Source organism: Nannospalax galili, unplaced genomic scaffold, assembly GCF_000622305.1.
Source record: "Nannospalax galili isolate Female #2095 unplaced genomic scaffold, S.galili_v1.0 scaffold466, whole genome shotgun sequence".
Classification (NCBI taxonomy): domain Eukaryota; kingdom Metazoa; phylum Chordata; class Mammalia; order Rodentia; family Spalacidae; genus Nannospalax; species Nannospalax galili.
Window position 1 is genome coordinate 9,781 of NW_008355163.1, and position 5,615 is coordinate 15,395.

General features: G+C 43.0%; 1 pseudogene; it reads left to right on the forward strand.

The window, feature by feature from the left end:
* The first annotated feature begins 1,234 nt into the window (after window positions 1–1,234).
* LOC103749397 lies at window positions 1,235–1,906 on the forward strand (annotated as a pseudogene).
* The last annotated feature ends 3,709 nt before the right edge of the window (window positions 1,907–5,615 follow it).

The following is a 5,615-nucleotide window of genomic DNA, read 5'->3' on the forward strand; positions in this document are numbered from 1 at the left end:
AGTGTATTTTAAGTGCTCATGAAATGTTCTCTTGACTCGATGGAGGTAGGAAAGTTTTTGCCATGTAATCTTGACAGATCTTATAGGACATGTGTAAAGACTCAAAGACACATGATAGTAAACGATGTTGTCCTATGTTTGCAAAGTGTTTTATCCTGTGTGTACCATTGTCTCCTTTTCTATTTTTGCTGGTGTTTCGTTTATTGCTTCTAAACATACTTGTTTAATCATTGCAGATCCCTCTGAAGCTGACCAGGAAAGAACTTCTTCAACCAGAAAGCCCATCATTCTAAAGGTTACATCAAGAGGTGGGAGGCTAAATCCTTAAGGATTTCTGTTTATTCTTTCAGGAAGACGTATGATGGAACAAAATGTATCTTATTTTCTGTGAATAGAAGCCAGCGTTAGCAGTGTGCCCCAAGGTCCCCTGGGTCTGCGTCTTGCTTCAATAGTGTTTGGAAGAACAGACCCAGGGATTCTGACTATATTCAGCAGATGGACAAGCACTGGTTAATGGCTGGGGGCACCAACAACGCAGTGGACTGTAACAGGGATGACAGAGTATATGGGCTCCAGTGTGTGTATGGGGGGAGGCTATGGGAGAGTGCCATTTGGGAAATGGGTATATAGACGAATAAGATTGTTTGGCATATTAGTATAATACACACACACAAATCAACAAATTAAAAATGAGTTATATTTGAGGAGGAAGCATAAAAGTTTACTTCATGTTAATTAGTAGAGGTAATAAACATTACCATTGAAGTCTACCTAATGGCTTTATATCCAAAGGATCTGGGTGTCACCAATTGTGACTAGTAATAATCAGATACGTAGAGATTAGAGATGCATGTGCCAACATCTAGGTGTTAGTAGCAAAAAGATGTCTTTCTGTAGGAAACAGTATATTTTAAAATGAAATGGAGATCTTTTTTAAAGGTTAAAAACACATTCAATTTTATGTCTTACAGGGTTTATATTGAATATTGAATTGTATAACTGTATTAATTCAACTGTAAACCTAAAATTTTACAGTCAATTTTGAAAGAGAAGCATCTTAGCTCTGGAAATTGTTATTGAATATGTCAATGCTGTAATGAAATGCTTCTAATCATTTGGCTAATCATGTGGTTATTAAATAAATTAAAAAACAACAAAAAAGCTTCCAACTGCCTTCCAATCTTTCCAGTTGCTGCCTCTGGGACAATCTCCTCTCCAGCCAACACTGTCATTTTACGGTTAGCTCCACACTACAGATCAGCCATGACCTCCCAGATCAGTCAGAATTATCCCACCAAGGTGGAGGCTTCCATCAACCACCTGGTCAACCTGCATCTGTGGCCTCCTGCACCTCCCTCTCTTTGGGTTACTATTTCCACCTGGATGATGTGGCCCTGGAGTGTGAGGGCCACTTCTGCAAATTGGCCAGGGAGAAACACGAGGGCATGGAGTGTCTGATTGGTGGCCACAGTCTTTCAGGATATGCAGAAGCTATCTGAAGATGAGTAGGGTAAAGTCCAGGAGGCCATGAAAGCCACCTTGGCCCTGGAGAAGAACCTGAACCAGGCACTCTTGGATCTTCAGACCCTGAGTTCTAGCCCCACAGACCCCCATATCTGTAAATTCCTGGAGAACCACTTCTTGGATGAAGAGGTGAAGCTCATCAAGATGATGGGCGACCACCTGACCAACCCTCTGCAGGTTGACCAGGCCACGGTCATCGCAGACTGGCAACTGGCATGCCCCAGCTGTCACAAGGTGACTAGCTCTTCAAGTGGCTCACCCTCAAGCACGACTAGTGAAGGAAATTGACACAACACAGGACCCCTGACCACAGAATGTCTGGTTCCCTGACTATCCAGTTCTGTATTGGAGACTTCCTCTTCCACCCTTCCTGGGTGTCAACTTGGGCCACAGGGACAAGTCCCTAGAGAAACTACAAGAATGGTGGAAAATAATTTCCCCCTGAAGCTCCTGTCTCCCCTGTAGCAGCTGTGCCCCAAATCCTCTTGTAGCTGCTGCACCTATATGACAAGCACCTAGGCCCCTTGTGTGGCCTCCGCCCATGAGAAGGTTATTGTCCCTTGCTGTGCTAATAAACACAGTCTCTTTGGTTGAAGTCAGTTGTGGTCCTTGGTTGAGAGTGTTCAGTGTCGGTGTATAAAGTCGTCTACTGTCTAGGTGGCTAAGTCAGTGCCAGGTATGTAGTCAGCTTCTCTTCTTCTGTGCTTAATCAGTTAGCAATATCAACTTCTCTGAGCACTGGTCAGAGACTAGACATCACCCACCAACCGAACTGTCAGTTCTTAATGAAAATGGGAACTTTGTAGTGGTTCCAGTAGTGACATTTGTACTCACATCTTCTTCGGAACAGTCTACGACATATATTGCATAGAGAATGTCAGTAAACACCATACTACTGTATGTTCTGATGACTTGATACCCATTAACAAGGAATCTAGAAAACTCAATTTTTGAGTCTTAGAACACACACACACACACACACCACTTTTTGAATATAATATCTGTGAGAACTCCAACTTCATTATTAAGATAGATGTTAGCAAGAAGAAAATGGGGGCATTTAACTGGGAAGGGAGGAAGGAAGGACATACAATGAACCATGGCAGTAAAGGGGAAGAAGGAACTCAAGAATGGGGGTATAACAGGGGATCGGCATTATCAAGGGGAAAATGAGTGAAATGGGGGTACTTTAACTGGAGAGGGAGGAGGGAGGTTAGATAGGGAGAGAAAGGAGAGATAAAGCTTAGGTGGTGTGAAAAACAAGAGGGAAATGTATTAGCTCAAATGCCCACTGAAAGACACACATACAATATCTGAATATGTGTATATACCTGAAGGCTATATAACAAGAAACACAGTGCCAGACAAGAGAAACCAGTACACTGTGAGTGTTCCACTGCTCATGAAGTATACTCACAGTTAAATTCTATCTATTTTATAACTGAAATACATGTAACAATAAACTGAGCTCTTGTTATAGTAGTGATTTGGGTTTTTCCTTCTGCCATGAATTCTGGCATCTAACTCAGGTTGTCAGACTTGTGGAGCAAACATTTTTACCCACTAAGCATCTCACTGGCCCAACTTGTTGAATAAACATGATAAACCTTTTCTGCAATTCTATACATGCTTCATTTCCATCCAAACTACAAGGGTTAGAATCTTTGTGCTCAGCATTTTCCCTACTATTCTCACTGAAAATCTTGCTAGAAGCAGCCAGCAATATCCATATCACAACCTGAATATTGTGTTGCCTTGAAATCCCTTCCACCAGATTAATTAGCCCATTTCCTTTAATCTCGGCCTCTTACGATCTCTGGAACATGGACCAAAGCTAGATAAGTTCTTTGCCACAAGGTCATATGGGTGGCCTCTTGTTCAGTTCCTAGGATAATCCTCATTTCTGTTTGAAACCTTGTGGTCCTGGCCTTTACTGTCCACGTTCCAATATTCCACTAGAATCATCCTCTAAGTGCTGCCTATATCATTTCTTTTAAAAATGATTTGTGTACGTGGGTAGGTATATGCATGTGACTGCAGTGAGTAAAGTCCATGCAGAGGCCAGATAGGGCATCAGATCCCCTGGAGCTGGAGTTACAGGTAACTGTGAACTGACTGATGTTAGGAACTGAATTTTGAGTCTGCCGGAAGAACAGCACATGCCCTTAAATGCTGAGCTGTCTCTGTCTCAATAGCCCTTCTCTACTCTGTTTCTCAAAACTTTTGCATAACACACACACACACACACACACACACACGGTGCCCAGACAAAGGAATCCGCCCTTTGAGTTGTTAGAATAGTTCAAGAGACTTCAAAATAATAAAGGCCATTGCCATAGCCCTTGATTGCCTCCCAGAACTTGAAGGTAAGATGCTATTTCTGGAGACAGGACAAACTTTAGATACAAGACTTGGAGCAATGGAGCTGGAACTACCTGGAAGCCTCTTCCTGAAGACTAGCTCTCATAGAATCAGAAGAAAACTATGAAAACTGCCAGTAGAGAGAACAAATCAATGGTCCTACTCAGCTGTAAAGTTTACAAATCACAAAAATGACTGGACCAGCAAGAAATCTCTATTGGTGAAGTCATGACACTTCTATCTTGGGGATAATCAACAGCTGTCTAATTGTACTTAAGGCCCACTCAATTGGAGGGAAATCATATGTAGTACTGTAAACATAGCCAAATATAAATGGCTGGAGATGTCATAGATCCTAGAGAAAAACCAACTTTTTTCAAATTCCTAGACCAAATTAGTTTCTTACTTTATTCTAGATATTTACTTATATTTACAGACAAATGTACCTCTTACCACTTATTAGAGGAGCTTCTTTTTGCAACAGATGGACTACTGCTGAATTCTACAACTGACCAAACACAGAGAAAAAGTGTCTTTGAGGTACCCAGCCCTAAGTGACACATCTACAATGTGACCTCTACACCTAAGGCTCAGGGAATATAGGGGATCATGGGGCAGACAGAATATTAATACATCTTTCAACTCTCATCAGTGAAGTTTTTCATGCAGCAGATGGTGATTAATCCAGAAAGCTTGAAAAATTGCAGAGACTAGGAGACTGCAGAGTAGTTTTCTCTGAATAGGAAACTTCCATCTTCACTCCCCCTTTTAAGCCCCCCACACCTGATTTCATACACTCTGTAATATATATTAAGGCCTATTAAGTCCCCAGATGCCCTTTGATTTGGATCCATCCACTGGAGTCTGGTTAATATTGTCACACCCTTAAAGAAAACCCACTCTCCTTCTCCCAGCAGCCATGGTTGCCACTAGCTCCTCTGCTAAGGTTGGAGCTTATTTACCTCCCCATTTCTGTGCTGGGTATTTTGCTGGGCTTGAGCTTGCATGGGACTTGTGCATGTCATCACTGTTGCTGTGAGTTCATATGAGTGACTTCCCAGCTGTCTGAAAAACTGTTTCCTTGTGGTCATTCACCACCTCTGGCTCTTGCAGCCCTTTTGTTCCCTTTTCCACAATGGTCCCTGAGCCTTGGGTGTTAGGGGTTTGAGAGAGGTGTCCCTAGAAATCTTCCTTATAGAAGGTTGAAGATACCATGCCAATAATAAAGATATTTTCAAGGTTTACAAGGACATAATAATTTGCATGTCGTGGTTGGCTGTAATTCTGATGGGTTTTCCTTTATATGGAGGGCAGGAGGGAGGAACAGGCAGGGGCCCATGGTGGGGGAGGAGAAAGCCCAGGAGGGGGGAGATGGCAGGAGATGGGTGCTATTGGTGGGGGAGGGGATGATGGGAGCCCTTGGACTGGAGAGGGAGGAGAGAGGTCTGATGGAGAGGAGAGAGTAGAGATGAATAGAGATGAATGGATCTTGGGGGGCTAGGGAAGCCAGGGGGAAATGTGTTGCCTCTGAACCCCCCTGAGAAATGCACATACAATGTCTGAACATTGGGGTCCATATGTATACCTGAGGGCTGGATGGCAAGGAATACAGGGCCAGACAGGAGAGACCTTCTTTTACATGATCAGAGTGGTCCAAGAGACTCCCAAAATAACATGGGCTATTGCCAGAGTTCTTGGTTACCTCCCAGAGCTGGAAGATAGGACCCTGC